The 21502-nt window shown below is 46.8% G+C and overlaps 1 protein-coding gene across 2 annotated transcripts in view; it reads right to left on the bottom strand.

Moving 5' to 3' along the window:
• ecrg4a (ECRG4 augurin precursor a) overlaps positions 1-17409 on the bottom strand; it is a 69623-nt gene extending 52214 nt beyond the window's left edge. The window contains exon 1 of one of the 2 annotated variants that reach the window (XM_072475957.1): positions 17234-17409. The gene's annotated coding sequence lies outside the window, so the exon portion shown is untranslated. Of the gene's footprint in view, positions 1-17201 lie in introns of both variants that reach the window. The other variant, XM_072475956.1, reaches the window with a different exon arrangement.
• Between the last annotated feature and the right edge of the window lie 4093 nt (positions 17410-21502).

The raw sequence follows: 21502 nt of genomic DNA, 5'->3' as shown, positions 1-21502 counted from the left end.
TAAATGTTTCTGTTAAATCATGCCCATTAACTGCTGAGTTGCTGTGCATTACCTAAGAAGCAATATGTATTTGTTGAAATGAACTTCCAATAACATCGCAGGAATGAATAGAATTGGAAGTGTGACTTCAGAAAATGCAATTCTGTTTGTGGTAATTGCAACCAATTATGATATTTTCATTATCCTTAAAATCTTAGAAATTCACATAAATGGTGCAATTATCAAATAGTTTGTTTAACAGCACTGAGTTGCACAACTTACAACATCTTACAGAATATCTCAACAAGTGAGGACCTCTTTCTAGCAACGAGGCATTGCCAGCGCTTTTGTAGACGGTTAGACGCACTGGAGACAAAAGTTGTATTAAGGATTCAATTTTCCTTTAAAGACTCCAATTCGCAGCAAACAAATTACTTCTTTAGGAAACTGCAGCAACATGCTTCTGGAATATGCTCGATCCAACCCACACCCTCAAGGCCCCTCATGGCTCGTAAAAACAAGAGTTGTAAAGGCTCTGATTTTTTGTATGGTCCTGACCCTCTTGGTAGATAAATCTGTCCTACAAATATATATACCGAGTTGATGGTTCCTTTCCTCTGAAATGTAACCAGTTAGACAGCTTATGCTTTGTTTTAATTCCATCATGAAGGTCATTGGTCTCACTCATTGGTATCAGAGAGACAGCAAATCTCTGAAATGCTGAAGTAATGGAAGCTAATGTAGACTGGGGTGAGTTCACAGAACACAGGACTGGTGGAGCCATGGGGTAAGTGGCAGTACTGGACGCTATGAGAGGAATTCAAGGACCAATCTACTAAAGAGCTTAGTGACTGGAACATGCGATCGTCCACAGAAAGCTGCAACTTTAGCATCGCAGTATGTGTTGTCCGTTGAGCAACATATCCTCTAGCAAATCCTTTAATTTGCATCTAGGACTTCCATTCCTGACACATGGATAAAGATGACAAGCTTAGCATCACAAATCAAACTATGTAATGGAGGGTCATTATTTTTTTTGTGGAGCAAGATGTTAGTTGAAAGCTTTCCATTGTGAAGGATAGGTTTTCCAACAAGAGCTTGGCGATATGTACAGTATGGAGCAACTTTGAAGTATCTGTGGGCACGAGATGAGGACAGGGCTTGTTGATGTTGCAGATTTGGAAATGATGTGAGGTTTGAAGAGTAGCTCAGAGTAAAAGAACATATTGAGTTCACACACTAACTGGCTCAGCTTGAACAAGCTGTCAGGGAGAGGATTGGGTCAGTCACTAAGAAATATTTGACGGGAATTCAACCAAGATGTTTATAGTCTTGTCAATGGTGAATGTAAGAAGTTCTCTCTTATCTAATCTTAATGCTGGCATTGTAGTTAGACAACAGAGGGGTGGTGAAGGATTCAAAGGTGTTGGCAGAGAGGTGAAACTACATGGTATCAAAATAAAGATGAAAGCTGATGACATGCTCACTGATATTGCTAAGTGATATAACGCAAATAAAGGAATTGACTGGCCAGGGTTGATCATTGAAGCACATCCAAGATGACCACATGGGAATAGGAGAAGCCTTTATAGGTGCTAGCTTTAATGGGATAGGTATAATAGAGCCTTATTGTCACAGAGGTAAAAATAAGAGAGGGATACAGTGCACAGTAGAGTTGAGTGTGAAAGTAATAGCACACCACAATCAGAGACATAAAGGATGTTTCTCATATTGATCAGGGCAAAATTTGTTTGGCAGAGGCTCTGCCAATAGATCATGAACTAAATTTCTACATAGCCTTTAGTTTTGGAAGGCTACCAATATACATTTTTAACCAATTGCATTAAATACATTCCGGCCCCTCCCATCTCATACACAGATGTTGTAAAGCAGGGTTCCACTTTAGTCCCTATTGAAAGGATAAACTATTTTCCAATCCAGAACTCAACTAAATGAATTGTATGCTTTGCTGTTGCTCTTTCTCAGAGCAAACTAATTATCATCCCACCTCCTGTTTCCCCATCAAACAAGGCAGAGTGGCAAGATGATGGGCCTTAAGCAGCAATGAGGTCGAAGAGAGGCTAATTCACAATGGTGGCAGTGTTTTCAGGAAAGATAATAAAGTGTAAGAGAAGAAAATGCTGCAGGATGGCTGGAAGATGTGGCAGGCTGCCTTCTGGTTTACACACATATCCCTGAAAGTGATCTTAGAAGCAATCAGGGCGTGGAGAGAATGCCTCTTCTCTAATGGCTGTAGCATCAGAGCAGCCAGCTTCACCAAGGCGTGGCTGCAAGCTGCTGAGGCTGTCAGTAGGTGGAGCGTGGAAGTTCTCGAGGAATTGGATCCAGTGGCAGTAAAGATTCAATAACTACATGAGATCTGGCAGCTCGAGTGTCATTTCATTATCAGCATCACTGATACTAACTTGTTTTCCCCTAGATTTATTTAACTAATTGAATTTAAATTCCCCAACTGCCATGGTGAGATTTCGCTTTGGATCAGGTCTAGAGTAACTAGTCCAAGAACATACCTGTTAGCTGGCATCTCATCATCTGCCCTTGATAGCCTCCCTGATTGTCCAAATCTCTACCACATGTTTCCTGGATCTTCTATAGTTTACACTAACATGCCATCGCCAAGACATCATATTTAAAATACCCATCCTTGTCTTTCAGTCCCTCCAAGGTTTCATCCAACCCCATCTCCTCAATATTTTGCAGTCCAACATTCTCTCCATTCTATGGCCTCATGGGTCCTTCTTTTTGCCCTACCATTGGCAGATCGTTCAGCTGTCTGACTCTAAGATAACTCCGTTATTGCTCATTCACAAATTTCAAAAGGTCACCAAAGAAGGGGGAAAAATAAAGGTGCCACTGTTCAGATCTGCTCCTGCTCCCCTCACACACAGCAGCTCCCCTCACACACAGCAGCTCCCCTCACACACAGCACCTTCCCTCACACACAGCAGCTTCCCTCACACACAGCAGCTCCCCTCACACACAGCAGCTCCCCTCACACACAGCAGCTCCCCTCACACACAGCAGCTCCCCTCACACACAGCAGCTCCCCTCACACACAGCATCTCCCCTCACACACAGCAGCTCCCCTCACACACAGCAGCTCCCCTCACACACAGCAGCTCCCCTCACACACAGCAGCTCCCCTCACAGACAGCAGCTCCCCTCACACACAGCAGCTCCCCTCACACACAGCAGCTCCCCTCACACACAGCAGCTCCCCTCACACACAGCAGCTCCCCTCACACACAGCAGCTCCCCTCACACACAGCAGCTCCCCTCACACACAGCACCTTCCCTCACACACAGTAGCTCCCCTCACACACAGCAGCTCCCCTCACACACAGCAGCTCCCCTCACACACAGCAGCTCCCCTCACACACAGCAGCTCCCCTCACACACAGCAGCTCCCCTCACACACAGCAGCTCCCCTCACACACAGCAGCTCCCCTCACAGCAGCTCCCCTCACAGACAGCAGCTTCACTCACACACAGCAGCTTCCCACAGCAGCTTCCCTCAGACGCAGCAGCTCCCCTCACAGCAGCTCCCCTCACACACAGCAGCTCCCCTCACACACAGCAGCTCCCCTCACACACAGCACCTTCCCTCACACACAGCAGCTTCCCTCACACACAGCAGCTTCCCTCACACCCCTCCACCAAGCAGCCAAAGATAGATAAAATGAATATCACTGTGCAGAGCATTGAACCAGTTGGGAGCTTACAAATGAACATCAGATTGGTCTGAATTTATATACCAATCCAGTAGTGTTTTAATAAACCAGAGAGCAAGTCCTGCAAAAAAACATCTGGACAGTAGACCAACCGCCGTTAGCAAATTCTGAAATGATTACCGTGGACTGGAACAATGCCACCCAACTCCTCAAGAAATACTACTAGGAAACTTAAAGGGAATATCTGCAGACTGTTACAATTAACAGGTTAAATTATAGATTTTCCTGTGTACAGCACATAGTAAGAATTTTAATGCAAAATGTATTCTTTTAAGAATTGTAATATTATTTATATTTATTGTCTTTCTAGTGAGCACGGTAACACCAATGAACGATTTTCTATTTTCTAATAAAGTTAAGCTGTGCAGTATAAGATATATGTAATAATCTTTATTGTCACAAGTAGGCTTACAGTAACATTGCAATGAAGTTACTGTAGAAAATCCCTTAGTTGCCACACTTGTTCGAGTGCACAGAGGGAGAATTCAGAATGTCCAAATGACCTAACAGCACTTCTTTCGGGACTTGTGGGAAGAAACCGGAGTATCCGGAGGAAACCCACGCAGACACGAGCAGAAGGTGCAGTCTCCGCACAGACAGTGACCCAAGCCGGGAATCGAACCTGGGACCCTGCCGCTGTGAAGCAACAGTGCTAACCACCGTGCTACTGTGCAGATATGCTAATCGGAAATCAAAATGGTAAACTATAATGCAATAAATGTTGTGGTGGTGAACCAAACAGTTCAAGAAGAGTCCAGGTTTGGTCTGTGGTTCATGTTGAGTAGGCTTATGTTTATGATAGCTTTGAATTGCTCAGGTTGGGGGGAAAAACATTCTTCGGGAGTCCGAGAAACCCTAATTCAAACTTCACATATGGAGGTCCAGTAAAAACAGGGTGATAAGTGGCTTCGGTGTGCTCTATGCCAATATCTTCTATCCAAACTTGCACACAAAAGTCGGCCACTTAGGGGAGTTACAAAATTGCTGCAGTGCTAGTGACAACATATCCCAACATACATTAGTATCTCCAGGAGATAACTAAAGAAAATAATCCAACCAGTGATTTATAAAGACATACTTTTTCATTGAAGCATGAGAAAGTATGAAATAGAAGGAAAGATTTATTGGTGTTATTTTTATTTGAACAGAGGAAATTATGGGGCAATTTGATAGAGGTGTTTAGAATTATGAAGGAATCAGACAGAATAGATGGAAACAGATTTTTGAGAATTAAAGGAAGAGATTTAGAATAGAGAGGAGAAAATGTTTCTCAAAAAGAGAGCCACCAGGCTGTGGAACACATTAGTGGAGTTAATAACTGAAGCAGAAAGAGATCAACATTTAAAAATAGGTTAGATGGGCAGTTGGAGGAAAAAGGGAGAAAAAAAATGTGGAAATAATGTGGGCATAAGGAGTAGGACAATTGTTCACATAGTGATGAACAATTTAGGTTGGCTGAGCAAAATAAATATTTTATTTTTGTAATTCTATGCAACTCCATTACCAACTCCTTCATCATTTCCTGTATGAAGCTTTCCAGATTATGGACACCATATCGTTCAAAATCAACTACAACATCCTACAATACTTGCTGTACCTCCTTATACTTCCCCTTGTCCTCTCCATTGCCTTTAATAATACTGAGCATTCAATTCACCACAAATTCCTCAACAATTCGCCTCTCTAGCACAGCTCTGTCAGGTTCATGTTGCAATGTCTAAATTGGCTCCACTTCCATGCTTATGTTACATCCTCGGCTCAATCTGTTACGTGCTACCCCTTTGCAATGTTCGCAAGTCTGGATTAACATTTACATCTGTGGTAGTATGCATTAGGGGTCATGTGGGACTGTGAAGCCGTGATGTCATTGGCTGACAGATCCCGGGTCCTGGTTGGACGTTGACCTCTAGCTCCGCCCTGAAGGCGGAGTATAAGTACCAGGAGTCCTCCCCTGCAGGCAGTCTACTACTGAACTGCGGGGGAACAGTCACGCTTAATAAAGCCTCATCGACTTCACTCTATTCGTCTCTCGGAGTCTTTGTGCGCTACAATTTATTAAGCGTGACTAAAGGACTATGGAGCTCAGGATCATCCCGGAATGCCTGAGGATCAGCCCCCACGCAGTGAACGCAGCAGCAGCTTTCAAGCACTGGCAGACTTGTTTTGAGGCCTACCTTAGAACGGCCCCCGGCCGGGTCACAGAAGACCAAAAACTACAGGTCCTGCACTCGAGGTTAAGCACGGAGATTTTCTCCCTCATCGAAGACGCAGAGGATTTCCAGACGGCGTTCGCAGCACTAAAAAGTCTCTATGTTCGCCCAGTAAACCAGATCTACGCTCGCTATCAACTCGCAACGAGATGGCAAAGTCCCGGAGAATCGATAGATGAATTCTACGCCGCGCTACTAATTTTGGGGCGGGCCTGCAGCTGCCCGCCGGTGAACGCAAATGAACACACGGACATGTTAATGCGCGATGCTTTTGTGGCAGGTATGAACTCCTCCCAAATCCGCCAAAGACTTCTAGAAAAAGAGTCGCTAGGACTCTCAGAGGCACGGGCCCTAGCAGCCTCCCTAGACGTGGCTGCGCGAAATACCCGTGCCTACGGCCCCGACCGCGCGGCAGCCCATTGGGCTCCGTACGCACCCGTCGCGACAAACCCACCCCCCCCCCGGACACCCCACAGGCTTGCGCAGTTCAAACGCCAAGTCGCACCGGGGGAGCCCACTGCTATTTCTGCGGCCAGGCGAAACACCCCCGGCAGCGCTGCCCGGCCCGCGCAGCGATCTGTAAGAGCTGCGGGAAAAAGGGCCATTTCGCGGCTGTGTCCCGGTCCCGCGAGATCGCCGCTGTCCCGGGAGAACAGGGAGCCCTGCACGCCGTTTACGCTCCCCAACCCCCCCAGCGCCCCATGTACGACCCGCAGGCGCAACCACTCTGGGTCCCGACCACCGCTCTCCCCGGAGAACAGGGAGACCTGCACGCCTTTTACGCTCCCCAACCCCCCCCCCCCCCGCGCCCCATGTATGACCCGCCGGCGCTACCACTTTGGGTCCCGGCCACCGCTGTCCCCAGAGAAGAGGGAGTCCTGCGTGTTCCTAACGCTCCCCAACCCCCCCAGCGCCCCATGTGCGACCCGCAGGCGCCGCCATTTTGGGTCCCGGCCACCACGAGGGGAGGAAGGGCGCCGCCATCTTGGACCACCCCAGACCTGTGCGACGCATGGGGGCGGCCATTTTGTCCACCCCAGACCTGTGCGACGCATGGGGGCGGCCATTTTGTCCACCCCCGCCGCCATCTTGTGACCCCCCAGCCATGTGCGATGCATGGGGGCAGCCATCTTGTTCACCCCCGACGCCATCTTGGACGGCAACAACGGACCCCAGTGTCGACGGCTCCACGGGGTTCGAAGAAGACGCTCAACCATTACAACCACGTCTGGCTTCAATGACGCTGGACCAAGCACGGCCCCGGACGCTCCAGACGACGACGACGACAACGGTGCTGATAAACGGGCACGAGACACCATGCCTGGTCGACTCCGGGAGCACGGAGAGCTTTATCCACCCCAACACGGTAAGACGCTGTTCTTTGACCATCCGTCCCAGCGCACAAAAGATTTCCCTAGCTGCAGGATCCCACTCCGTACAGATCAAAGGCTTCTGCATAGTTACCCAAACGGTGCAAGGGAGGGAGTTCAAAAACTACAGGCTCTACGTCCTTCCCCAACTCTGCGCCCCCACATTACTGGGATTAGACTTCCAGTGCAATCTACAGAGCCTAACCTTCAAATTCGGCGGCCCAATACCCCCACTCACTATCTGCGGCCTCGCAACCCTCAAGGTGCAACCCCCATCCTTGTTTGCAAACCTCACCCCGGATTGCAAACCCGTCACCACTAGGAGCAGACGGTACAGCGCCCAGGACCGGACCTTCATTCGGTCCGAAGTCCAGCGGCTACTAAAGGAAGGCATAATCCAGGCCAGCAATAGTCCCTGGAGAGCACAGGTGGTAGTAGTAAAGACAGGGGAGAAGCAAAGGATGGTCATAGACTATAGCCAGACCATCAACAGGTACACACAACTAGACGCGTACCCTCTCCCCCGCATATCCGACATGGTCAATCGGATTGCCCAATATAAGGTCTTCTCCACCGTGGACCTCAAGTCCGCCTACCATCAGCTCCCCATCCGCCCAAGTGACCGCAAGTACACAGCCTTCGAGGCAGACGGGCGATTATACCATTTCCTAAGGGTCCCATTTGGCGTCACAAACGGGGTCTCGGTCTTCCAACGAGAGATGGACCGAATGGTTGATCAACACGGGTTACGGGCCACGTTCCCGTATCTCGACAATGTAACCATCTGCGGCCACGATCAGCAGGACCACGACGCCAACCTCCAAAAATTCCTCCAGACCGCTAAAGCCTTGAACCTCACGTACAACGAGGACAAGTGCGTTTTTAGCACAAACCGGCTAGCCATCTTGGGGTATGTAGTGCGCAATGGGATAATAGGCCCCGACCCCGAACGTATGCGCGCCCTCATGGAATTTCCCCTCCCGCACTGCTCAAAAGCCCTAAAACGCTGCCTGGGGTTCTTTTCATACTACGCCCAGTGGGTCCCCCAGTACGCAGACAAGGCCACGATACACTAATACAGACCACGACCTTCCCTCTGTCGACAGAGGCTTGCCAGGCCTTCAGCCGCATCAAAGCGGATATCGCAAAGGCCACGATGCGCGCCATCGACGAGTCCCTCCCCTTCCAGGTCGAGAGCGACGCCTCCGACGTAGCTCTAGCGGCCACCCTTAACCAAGCGGGCAGACCCGTGGCCTTTTTCTCCCGAACCCTCCACGCTTCAGAAATCCGCCACTCCTCAGTGGAAAAGGAAGCCCAAGCCATAGTGGAAGCTGCGCGACATTGGAGGCATTACCTGGCCGGCAGGAGATTCACTCTCCTCACGGACCAACGGTCGGTAGCCTTCATGTTCGATAATGCACAGCGGGGCAAAATCAAAAACGACAAGATCTTAAGGTGGAGGATCGAGCTCTCCACCTTCAACTACGAGATCTTGTATCGTCCCGGAAAGCTGAACGAGCCGTCCGATGCCCTATCCCGCGGCACATGTGCCAACGCACAAATTAACCGCCTCCAAACCCTCCACGAGGACCTCTGCCACCCGGGGGTCACTCGGTTCTACCCCTTTATTAAGTCCCGCAACCTCCCATACTCTTTAGAGGAGGTCCGTACAGTCACAAGGAACTGCCACATCTGCGCAGAGTGCAAACCGCATTTTTTCAGGCCGGATGGTGCGCACCTGATTAAGGCTTCCCGCCCCTTTGAACGCCTTAGTCTGGATTTCAAAGGACCCCTCCCCTCCACCGACCGCAACATATACTTCCTTAATGTGGTGGACGAGTATTCCCGCTTCCCATTCGCCATCCCCTGCCCTGACATGACCGCGGCCACAGTCATTAAAGCCCTGAACACCATAATCACACTGTTCGGTTGCCCCGCATACGTCCACAGCGACAGGGGGTCCTCCTTCATGAGTGACGAGCTGCGCCAGTTCCTGCTCAGCAACGGTATAGCCTCGAGCAGGACGACCAGCTACAACCCCCGGGGGAACGGGCAAGTAGAGAGGGAGAACGGCACGGTCTGGAAGACCGTCCTACTGGCCCTACGGTCCAGGGACCTCCCAGTTTCACGGTGGCAGGAGGTCCTCCCGGACGCCCTCCACTCCATCCGGTCACTACTGTGTACTAGCACTAACCAAACGCCTCATGAGCGCCACCTTGTCTTCCCCAGGAAGTCCTCCTCTGGAACGTCGCTGCCGACCTGGCTGGCGGCCCCAGGACCCATCTTGCTCCGAAAACATGTGCGGGCGCACAAGTCGGACCCGTTGGTCGAAAGGGTTCACCTCCTTCACGCGAACCCGCAGTACGCTTACGTGGAGCACCCCGACGGCCGACAGGACACGGTCTCCCTGCGAGATCTGGCGCCCGCCGGCAACACACACACCCCCCCGACGCCAATCACCCCCTTCCTGCCACCGCCGCACCCCGCGACCGCTCCCTTCCCAGGAGGATCGGTCCTCCTCCCAGGCCCGACCAGGAGTGAAGCCCAAGCTGAAACCGTAAGGCTCCCGGAGACGACAACACTGGAACAAGCACCACCACCACCACCGGGGCCGAGGCGATCGACACGGACGACCAGACCGCCCGACCGACTCGTGGCGTCGATCTAACACTACAATATGTGGACTTTTAACGAGAACATTTTGTCTTTTTCTCCTGACGATTACTGTAAATAGTTCGAAACAAAAAAAAAACCTTGTACATACTGTAATAACATGCGAAAGTTTTCCTCCCAGGACCAGCCTTGTAAACCCTTACCACCATGCGAAGCATCACCCCGCCGGGTTCATTTTTAACAAGGGGTGAATGTGGTAGTATGCATTAGGGGACATGTGGGACTGTGAAGCCGTGATGTCATTGGCTGACAGATCCCGGGTCCTGGTTGGACGTTGACCTCTAGCTCCGCCCTGAAGGCGGAGTATAAGTACCAGGAGTCCTCCCCCACAGGCAGTCTACTACTGAACTGCGGGGGAACAGTCACGCTTAATAAAGCCTCATCGACTTCACTCTATTCGTCTCTCGGAGTCTTTGTGCGCTACAACATCCATGCCAGTGGTACCCAGCTTTACTTTCCCATCTTATTCATTGATGTGTACAGCTATCGTTTCAAACTGCCTGATATTAAAGGCTTGGCTAAACCAAAAATTGCTCCTGGCTTAAATTTGCCATCCTCTTCATTCCAGTAAACACCTTGGGTTGGATTTGGTGTTGGCGGGATCCTCTGTTTCGCCGCAGCGCACTCACGCCCACGGATTTCCCAACGGCATGGGGGTGCTCACAATGGGAAACCCCATTGGCCGGCTGCCGGGACGGAGAATCATGCGACCGGCGGGGGCGCGCCGCACCAGAAAACGGGTGCGGTGGGACGGAGAATCCCACCCCTTGAGCCTCGTGCCTCAGGGCCATCTGGCTTGGTGGCTGCTCTTGGGCTAAGCTCACAGGTGTGGAATTTAGTGGACGCCTTGATCCAGAGCTCAGCTTCCTTTTGTACATCCAGTCACTATGACCACGTTTATCTCCACAATATCACCTGCTTCAGTCGCTACCTCTCCCCTCTGCCAGAATGTTTTGTTTCCCTTATTCCACTTCAATTATTTATAATTTGCAAACCATTACAAAATGGAATGACCTGGGTCCTCACCTGCATTAATGTCATCATCTCCATGACGTCACCTGCGGTATTCCATTTGCTACTTGTCCTTAATTTCTATACACATCCTTCAACTCTAAGCAATGGTCCAATGTTTCAGCTTAACATCCAGCTGTACTGGTGCCAAGGTCAGAGCCCAGTTACTATGTCCTTGGTAGTGACAAGTAATGTTTTAAATATTTTTGTTTGGAAATCGGAAAACCGAGGTATATGACTAAAAGAATGAAGCCATAAGGTTCCCGGTTTAAAGCAAAATAATTTTACTACTCAAAAATTAGCGAAAGTGAATACTAATAACCTCTCGAGAGTGTTTGGGCTCTGTTTTCAGGGAGCGGGATTGGTAGCAGGAGAAGGAAATCGCCTGGGAGTTCCAAAATGTGCTTTACGCCAGCAGGATTTCCCGTTCCGAATGCCCTCACCCTCTCGCCATTGATGCAATAGGAATCCTGATTTTAACATTGGGATCCCCATTTGAATACATTTAAATATAATTATTAGGTCTTTTACCCGATAATCCCCCCCACCCCATGTGAATTGCGACAGGTCTCCCACAACGTGCACCCGACGAGCAGGGCCAAAGAGGAGTTCAGGTGAGAGATTGGCTCAGGGGGAAGAGTGCCTTCTGGCACTGCACACTGACACTGTCCCCTGACACTGCTCAACAACTATGAGAGCCCACTCCACCAGCATGATGTAATGGGATCCACCCCTTACTTTCTTTCAGCTATGTGTTGAAAAGCTGTGTTTCGGATTGACAGCCTCCTTGCTGATTTTCAGTCCCACTGCGTCAGCCTGACCTTTTTTGAGAGAATTCTGCCCTCTGGTAGTCAGTTATGTTAAAGATATTGTTATGGGTCAGGGTTCAGAGAACCCCAAAGTGTATCATGGAGTTCACCTGACCCACAACGTTTAATAGATTGTGATATGGGGAGCATACGGTCCACTCTACAGGTATGGTATAGAAATGGAAAAGTATTTTAAAAAGCAAAACAATGTTTATTCTATGAACTCCGGTTAACCTTTTTTAAAACATACAGTGAACCATTAATTCAAATACAACCCCCAAAGACTACAACACTAAGTAAATCTTTAAGCTTTCCTTTTTAATATCCATACAACTGAAAAACTAAACCTTTATCAGAAGCACATCAGGTTAAAGTCACTCCTGAAAACATTTATAATTCTGAATTCACCAAATGATCAAGAGATAGTCTTTTGATGGCAGAGAGAACAGCAGTACACCGGCTTGGTCTGGCTTCAGCTCCAACACTGAAAACAAAACTAAAACACACCCTGCAGCAAACAGCCTAAAACGAAAGTAAAAAGCTGACAGACAGCCCAGCTCCACCCACTCTCTGACATCACTGCAGTGGTAAACACCCATTTCCTAAAGGTATTCTCACTACAGATATTTATATACATACCCATTTATAAACACCCATTTCTTAAAGGTACTCCCACTTGACAATATAAAAGTACAATGAACACAAATACTTAAACCAAACTTCTTAACTCAGCTTTCCTTCCACACCCATTTAAGTTACACTCCCCCAAACTCAAGTCAGATACTTATCAGAAATTGAACAGTTAATCACTTGGTTTGAGTCACATTCAAAGATTCATATACAGGCTTCAATTTCTTGGGCCTTCTACTTACTTCCAGCAAGGTTGTCTCTCCAAATCTTTTCCAACCGTCACACAGTTATAAGCTCCCTATTCAACACAAGCATCACTCGGGTCTTAAGTATAGTTACCTCAGATCAGGACTCTCCTGAACCTAATATAAGACTTTAGTTTTATATTGTCAACTCTCTCTCTCTCTATCTATCTATCTTTCTTCTTAGCTTGACTGTCCCTAGAAGTCCAATTTACTGTCAGGAGCCCTCAGTTAACAGGAGGTTTAAACTCTTTTAGCCAGAACATAGAATTTCAACTGAACATGGTTAGGAAATTGATTGAGTGGCAGGCAACAGAAAGTGGGGATAAGTACTCTAATTGGCAGGAGGTGATGAGCTGTGTACCACAAGAATCTATGTTAGGGCCTCAATTATTCATATTATTCATTAATAACTTGGATGATGACATAGACAATCATATATCCAGATTTGCTGATGATACAAAGTTAAGTGGTATTGTGGACAGTCTTGATAATAGTATCAAATTGCAAGGAGATTGTAATAACCTACATGGGACACACGGGCAGGGTCGATTGATTTCCCTGTGTGGCTTGAGGAGTATGAGCTCCCCGCTAAAAGGTCGGCCAGTCAGGAACTGACGGACATCGAGAGAGGACCCGGTGAGGTATAATTGGGTCCCAAGTACATAGTTGTTCTTTTTTTTTTAAATTCCAATTAAAGGGCAATTTATTGTGCCCAGTTCACCTACCCTGCACATCTTTGGCTTGTAGACATGGGGAGAATGTGCAAACTCCACACGGACAGCGACCCGGCACCAGGATTGAACCCAGGTGCTCGGTGACATGAGGCAGCAGCGTTAACCACTGCACTACCATGCCACCCCAGTTGTTCTTGTAAATAACCAATCTTCTCTTGTTTACTCGATATTGACAGACTAGGTGGGTGGGCAAAATTGTGGCAGATGGAATTCAATGTAAACAAGTGTGAGGATAACCATTTTGGACAAGTGCATGTCAAACGTGATTTGGGGGTTCAGGTGCATAGATCCCTAAATTTTCTTGAACAAGTGCAGAAAATAATCAAAAAAGTAAAGGAATGCTAGCCTTTATATCTATAGGATTGGAGTATCAAGATACAGAAGATTTGCTGAAACTATACAAAACCCTGGTTAGGCCCCACTGGGTGCTGCACCTTAGGAAGGATATTTTGGTCTTAGGAGAGAGTGAAGAAACCTTGGAGCAATGTAGGTTTACCAAAATGATACCTGGATTACATGGATGAAGTTACAAAGAGAGATTACACAAATTATGCCTGTTTTTACTGGAATTTAGTAGGCCAAGGGGTGGTCTGATTGAAGTATTTAAGATATTAACAGGGAAAGTTAGGGTAGATAAAGATAAACTATTTCCACTGGTTGAAGATTCTGAAACATAGTCTAAAAATTAGGGCTAGACAGTTCAGCAGAGATGTTAGGAAGCACATCTTCATTCAAAGGGTGGTAGAGGTTTGGAACTCCCTCCCACAAACAGCAGTTGATGCTAGAACAGTTGAAAATTCAATCTGAGCTAGATTGTTTTTTAGCAAAGATGTTGAGGTATATGGGCCCGAGGCAGTATATGGAGTTAGGCCACAGATGAGCCAAGATCTCATTAAATAGCAGGACAGGCTCGAGGGGCTGAATGGCCTACTCCTGTTCATAAGTTCATATGTCCTTAAAAGATATGTTCCTTTCAGCAAGCTTGTTCTAAATTAAAACCCTGGGCGGGATTTACCCACCAACCCACCTAGTGTTTTTCGGCAGCGGAGGCGGCCTGCCATCAGGATTTTCTGGTCTCGCTGTTGTCAACGGGATTTTCCGTTGACTGTACCCCTCGCCATCGTTGGGACCGGAATATCCCACTGGCTTGAACAGCCAGTAAATTCTTCCCCAAAACTTTGCTTGATACCAGAACCATATCCACAATCTACTCAACCTTCTTGTTTTTTTCCATTATTTATTACTCAGGCAACTTGGTCACATGATCAGTTACTTTAGACAAGCTGCTTTTTTGAAAACTTTCAGGAAACCTAATTCTTAAAAGGATCATCACACCAGTATAAAATATAGGTTTTCCCCCAAAGCACATGGGCAATCATACAGTCACAGTGAGCTGCTAGCAGTCTGCTGCTAGAGTCTTTGAATTCCAATATTAGAGGATGCCGTTCTGTTTAAACATGGTGGGGGGGGGGGGGGAAGAGAGCATGGTGGCACAATGGTTAGCACTGCTGCCTCACGGCGCCAAGGTCCCAGGTTCGATCCCAGCTCTGGGTCACTGTCCGTGAGGAGTTTGCACATTCTCCCCGTGTTCACGTGGGTTTCACCCCCACAACCCAAAGATGTGCAGGGTAGGTGGATTGGCCACGTTAAATTGCCCCTTAATTGGAAAAAATGAATTGGGTACTCTAAATTTATTTAAAAAACATGGTGGGGGAATTGGATGGAGATAACCAAAGCACAAGGCTTCGCTGGCTGGGCTCTGTCCCCACACAGTTTTGTGGACTCACTGAGTAAACATATAGGAAGCTGCTGCCTCTCAAGGAAAAAACATATAAATGCAATCCTAAACCTCTCCTACTCAAAAGACAGAAATATAGGACAACCATTAGGTAGAACAGCCAGCCTTAACAGTATGGGATATGCTGGCACCAGTTAAATGAGGCAGCAAAAGCCACCTCAATCTCAAGACGTTCCCCCTTATACCTGCTAATGAGGAAACACTGTGAAGGTACAGAAGATTAGGATGAAGTAACTGATCATGTGACCAAGTTACCACAAAAAAAAAACATCGATGTACACTAAATCAATTCCAGGGAATTCAGTTTAATAGCACTTTATTTCAATAGTGTCAGGAGAGTAATCTGGATATTGTGGCAGTTGAATTAGTGTAGTAGCCAGTGCTACTGCTGATGCTATGGGCCACGTTATTATGCATGTATGGAGGGGACAGTGTGCTGGGCTAGTATGGTACTTGTCAGAATATCACCTCCAAGATGTGACCTGCCTGTTATATGGCAATAAAATCTGTCCCATTATTTCAGCAGGGACATTTTCTGGCTCACCATCAGTGCCATGCTGTGTCCTTGGCTGTAACTCTTCCTTCTCCAAATGTTTATGGGTTTCCAGGTTTGCAGATTATAATAATATTGGATACTGCTACTGTGGTAGGTTTTACGGTTGAGCACCCAATGATCTGTCCAGACATATGATGGCTTTAAAATGCCTTTAGTGTGTTTATCTGTTGAGTATATGTATCTCACTATACTTCAGACCATTTGTATTGCAGTGCAATTTTGGTATTAGAAATGATCTGAAGGTCAGTTCTAGCTTGACAACTTATGAAATACTGTTTTCTTCAGAAATTCCCAAACCGGTATGTCTGCATCAATGGCCTTGTAGACAAGGTCAGCTTGCTTCTGGCACAGTAGAAGCAGACTACAACACATCCAGTCTCTTCCCTTTTCCCCCCTCTGAATAGCAAAGAAGCAGAAGAATCACCATTAACTTTTCTAAATCCATCATTTTGTTTGGAACAATGATACATTTTACTGACAACAATCTGGGAAGAAAATGTCCAAAAATAAACAAAAAGCCAAAGACCAAGCCCATTTCTGCACATGTACCAAAGAAAACCGTCCCTTTAAAGGTCCAAATGTGCCTTACCCTGATGGCCAGTTTTAATATTATAAATGCAAGTTTTTAATCTTCTGCTGCATGATATCAGAGACATGTGCTAACCACATACCAAAGGAAAATTCAATTCTCCCAACTGTGGACTGTACCCGAAGCTTCAGATGAATTCAGAATAAACATGATCAAAATGCAAATAAAGGAAATACATGCCATTATGTTCAGCTGCTGTGAGCTTCTTGAAATTATTTCATTTTAAAACTAACAATACAATAACACTATTATAAATCTTGACATGTACACTTCCGCATTTGGATTCACTTAAACCAAAGATTGACCTGTCTGAACAAACAGCCATGTTTAGCAGATTTGCAGCTGGGAACAAATTGTCATAGAAAATGTGTTCCTTTTTTCTATGTATTGGTAAAATAAATGGGTTAGAAATGTTAAGATTCAGTGAAGGGCAAATCTGAACACAATTTTAAGATGTTCTGATCAACTCTTAAAATATTTTCTTCACACTCTTAAACAACTCATCAAAATTAAACAAATAAAGTGAATGCATGTGTTAACAAAATGCAACTGACATAATTTTGCAAAAGCAACAAGGTAACACAAATATACATAGATCCTTGAACCTTAAAGCACAATCACTTTAGGAAACACCTTTTTCTCTTTAAACTTTCTGCTGATCTACTGGGTTACTTGAAAGGCAACGCAGTGTTAACTTCCCACATCCTATGGGAAACACCCTTTTTGAGCTAAATATAAAGTCATTGTGCAGTGCTATTGTAAACAAAAGAAATACAATCACACTTAGACCACTGGTAACCTTAAATCACTGAAATCATTTTTGATTTTCAGCTCATTCATTTTACCTTTTACAAAATAAGTATTCTTTTCTTTTCACCTTCAGGTGCGTGGAGAAACCGGTTTTTCAGTTTGCAGCAAAAAAGAACAGACCATTCCTTATTCTGACGAGCACAGTCCAATCCAGCCTAGCCGAGCAAGCTGATGCTGAAGTGACCACAGAACAAAAATCTGTTAGGCTAAGGATGAGTCCCAGAGAATGGAACTTTATTAGTCAGCGAAGAAATCCTATGTTAGGAGTGTTGACAACAAGCATTAAATAAGGCTGACAGAACTGGGACTGCTTTTAATTTAAGAACGTACTTTTCAGGCAGTGATAGATTGCAAACAGATGTCGGCATGATGTGTGCCATAACGAATTTAATAACTCAGCAGTTGGTTTCCATTTAAAAAAAAATCAGGAACAGATTCGCAATTTGAAATGAATTTTCCCTGAACGTACTGATTTCAGAAAAACAACCTCTTTTGTGATTTGTCTGATTTTGCTTAACTGATGTCTTTCATTAACTTACAACTATACACACAGTTGATGATACCTACACTAAGGTAATCACATGGGGAGGAATCTTTGTTCAAGGAACCTCTAGAAGCAGCGCTACATGAACAATGTTTCCCTCTGATCTGCCCCTTTTAATTCAAATTGCCCGATAATTCAACACAGTTTTCATTTGGCCACAAAATGACTTAGCATTATTGGGTTAGATCAGGTCAAATGGGACATTTGATCACGTTGTGGGCTTCACTTTGAATAGAGAGGTCTCTAGCTTCTCTGAAAATGGAACATGCAAATCCTAAAACTTAGTCAGCCCTATGGATCAACGGGTAACATGTACATTATTGTCACTCGGTAGCATGTTAATTTTAATAATTTTTGGATTAGTTGGGATATCCTGCATATTTAATAAACATATTGGAAGGATAGGCAACACTTTCATAGGATCAGAACTGTATTGCTGATTAATATAGAAACTACTGACTGCAGAATTATGTTATATCAGCGAGAGTCGCTATGCTTTAATCATGCAAGGAGAGAAAAGAAGGGTCATGTGATGTGCTTTTCACTTGATGGTAATTTACAGTTTTGATAAAGTATTTTAATGGTGAATTAAATATAGATTCAAAGGGGCATGCCTACCAAAAAAAATATTTTGCTGTAGCACTGTTACTTTATTTACAGTTAGAAATGCCAAGAAAAATCAATAATGTCTCTCAAGCAATGTTATGCACAAGTAATGATACAACATACTTCATTGACTAATAAAGAAGTGAAGTATCGCAAATGGTGAAAATCTGAATTACAAACAGGAAAAACTGGAAGCATTTAGTAGGCCTTGCAGCATCCTTGGAGAGAGGAACAGAGTTAATCGGCTGGATTTTACATCTCTGGAAGGGTGAAGGAGGCGGAAAATGGTTCAGCGCCATGAACCAAGCGGCAGCTGCCCAATTAGCAGCTGCCTGGAGGGAAAGCGGTCATGAGCTTTGTGAAGGGGGCTCCGCACCAATCGGCCATGTAGAATAAAAATGTTCAGAAAGAGTCTACTCGTTAACTCTATTCATCTCTCCATGGGAATGGAAATTCAATCTGCCCATTTCCAGCAACATCATCCTCACCACAGACCAAACATATGAACGTGATTTGTGCCCCCCCCCCCCCCACACAGCGTTCACAAATATCCTCTTCCCCCTCAAAGAGTCGTCTTTTTGAGGTGCGCCCTATACACCACCTTCTGCTGTATCAGCCCCAACCTCGAGCACGAAGTTGAGGCATTCACCCTTTGGAGCACCTCACACCACAGCCCCTCTTCCATGCCCTCCCCCAACTCTTCCCCCCACTTTATCTCAATCCCCTCCAGCGATGTCTTCTCTTTTCCCAGAATCGTCGACACCACTCCCCTCTCCACTCCCCCGGTCATCAGCACCTCCTCCAGCAGCGTGGGGTCCAGCACCACCGGAAAGCTCTGTATCTCCTTCTTAGCGAAATCTCGGACCTGCATATACCTAAACAATTCCCCCTGCCCCAACCCACATTTCGCCCCCAACTCCTCCAGTCCTGTAAATCGGCCCCCCAGAAACAAATCTTTTAGTGCCCTAACACACTTCTCCTCCAATCTCCGAAAACTCCCTTCCCACTTCCCTCCAAAAACTCCCATCCCACTTCCCGAGGCGTGACAGATTTTAACAATACTCGGGTTGGGGCGTAAGGAGTGGAGGAAAGCGAGGGACTATGGTAGAGTGGGAGGTAGTAGCGATTGACCCAAAAGATATGCTGTTAGATGAATTGCACATTCTGAATTAAGTGTGGTGACCAGGGGATTTTCATAGTAACTTCATTACATTGTTAATGTAAGCCCAATTGTGACACGAACAAAGATTATTATAGAAAGACAAAAAAATCTTGTTTCAGAACAAATGGGGCAGTAATGGGGCAATAAACTAAATATGGGACTAGAGGAGCAGAAAATATCAACATTCTGTAAAGTTGTTGGTCAGTTTGTGCTAGTTCACCAAGTTGGCATATATGAGATTAAAAATAGAAAATGCTAGAAATACTCAGCAGGTATTGCAGCATCTAGGGAGAGCGAAACCCAGTTAACGTTTCAAGTCAAAGACCTTTCATCAGAACTGAGAAAAGTCAGAAAGATTTGTCATGAAACCTTTTGGCATCAAGGGGAAATTTTTCATGTCAGCAATTGAAAGTGGGGCTTGAAACAAATGGCAGGCTGAGACCCAGATTCGGAGGTCCAGCGAGCCTGATATTTGACAGCATGGGGAAGGGGATGGGACTGGATTTGCACATGAGCAGAAATTGAACTAGGGAGAGTCATTTAATTTCAGCAGCCATTTAAAGATTTTTGCTGCTCCCGATATCTTTCTGAAGCACAAATAGATGCTGGAGACATAAATGATGCTGGAGGGCAATCTAGCAACAGGTGAAGCATCTGGCTCTCTTGGCCTGAGCACCCTCTCAGTTGATGCATTAGTATATCTCCATGTTGAACACCACTTGGAGGAAGCACCAGGGATGGCATGGGCCCAGAATGTACTCTGGATGGGGGACTTCAAAGTCCATCACTAAGTGTGGCTTGGTAGGACCAAGGTCGTTGAATCCTAAAGGATATGCCTGCTGGACTGTCACAGCGGCAGGTGGTGAGGGAACTAAAAAGGGGGAAAAACATATTTGACCGCATCCTCACCAACCTGCCTATTGCTGGTACATCTGTCCATGCAGCTCCAGTAACACTCAAGAAGCTCAACACCATCAGGACAAAGAAACCTATTTGATTGGCACCCCTTCCACAAACATTCACTCCCTGCAAACTTTCCCCTTGATGGCACAGCATCGGCATGCGTACCATCTACAAGATCCACTGTAGGAACGCACCAAGGCTTCTTCACACCTTCTAAACCCACAACCACTACCAACCAGAAGGGCAATGGCAGCAGGCACATGGGAACACCATCTCCTGGAAGCTCCCCTCCAAATCATTCACCATCCTGACTTAGAAATATATCGCTGTTTCTTCACTGGCACTGGGCCTAAACCCTAGAACTCCACATGCGGTGGATGTACCGACATAACATTGACTGCAGCAATTCAAGAAGAGAACTCCCCATCACCTTCACCAGGGCAATTCGGGATGGGCAATATATGTGGCCTAGCCAGCGAAGCCCACATCCCTTGAATGAGCAAAAAAAAACTTAGAAGAACACAAAGTAATTGGGAAGGGTCTGCATGGTTTTGTGAAAGGGAAAACAGGGGCAAAATTCTCCAGTATCGGCGCGATGTCCGCCGACCGGCACCCAAAACAGCGCTAATCAGTCTGGCATCACGGCGCCCCAAAGGTGCGGAATCCTCCGCATCTTGGGGGGCCCAGCCCTAACCTTGAGGGGCTAAGCCCACGTCGGACTGACTTCTGCCCCGCCAGCTGGTGGAAAAGGCCTTTGGTGCCCGCCAGCTGGCGTGGAAATGACATTTCCGGGCGGTGCATGCACGGGAGCGTCAGCGGCCGCTCACGGCATCCTGCGCATGCGCTGTGGAGGGAGTCTCTTCCGCCTCCGCCATGGTGGAGACCGTGGCGAAGGCGGAAGGAAAAGAGTGCCCCCACGGCACAGGCCCGCCTGCAGATCGGTGGGCCTCAATCGCAGGCCAGGCCATCGTGGGGGCACCCCCCAGGGCCAGATCGCCCCGCGCCCCCCCCCCCCCCCAGGAACCCAGAGCCCGCCTGCGCCACCTTGTCCCGCCGGTAAGAGAGGTGGTTTAATCCACGCCGGCGGGACAGGCATTCTAGCAGCGGGACGTCGGCCCATC

This window comes from Scyliorhinus torazame, chromosome 15 (genome assembly GCF_047496885.1).
Source record: "Scyliorhinus torazame isolate Kashiwa2021f chromosome 15, sScyTor2.1, whole genome shotgun sequence".
NCBI classification, from domain to species: Eukaryota; Metazoa; Chordata; class Chondrichthyes; order Carcharhiniformes; family Scyliorhinidae; genus Scyliorhinus; species Scyliorhinus torazame.
This window is presented reverse-complemented; position numbering and strand designations above follow the sequence as displayed.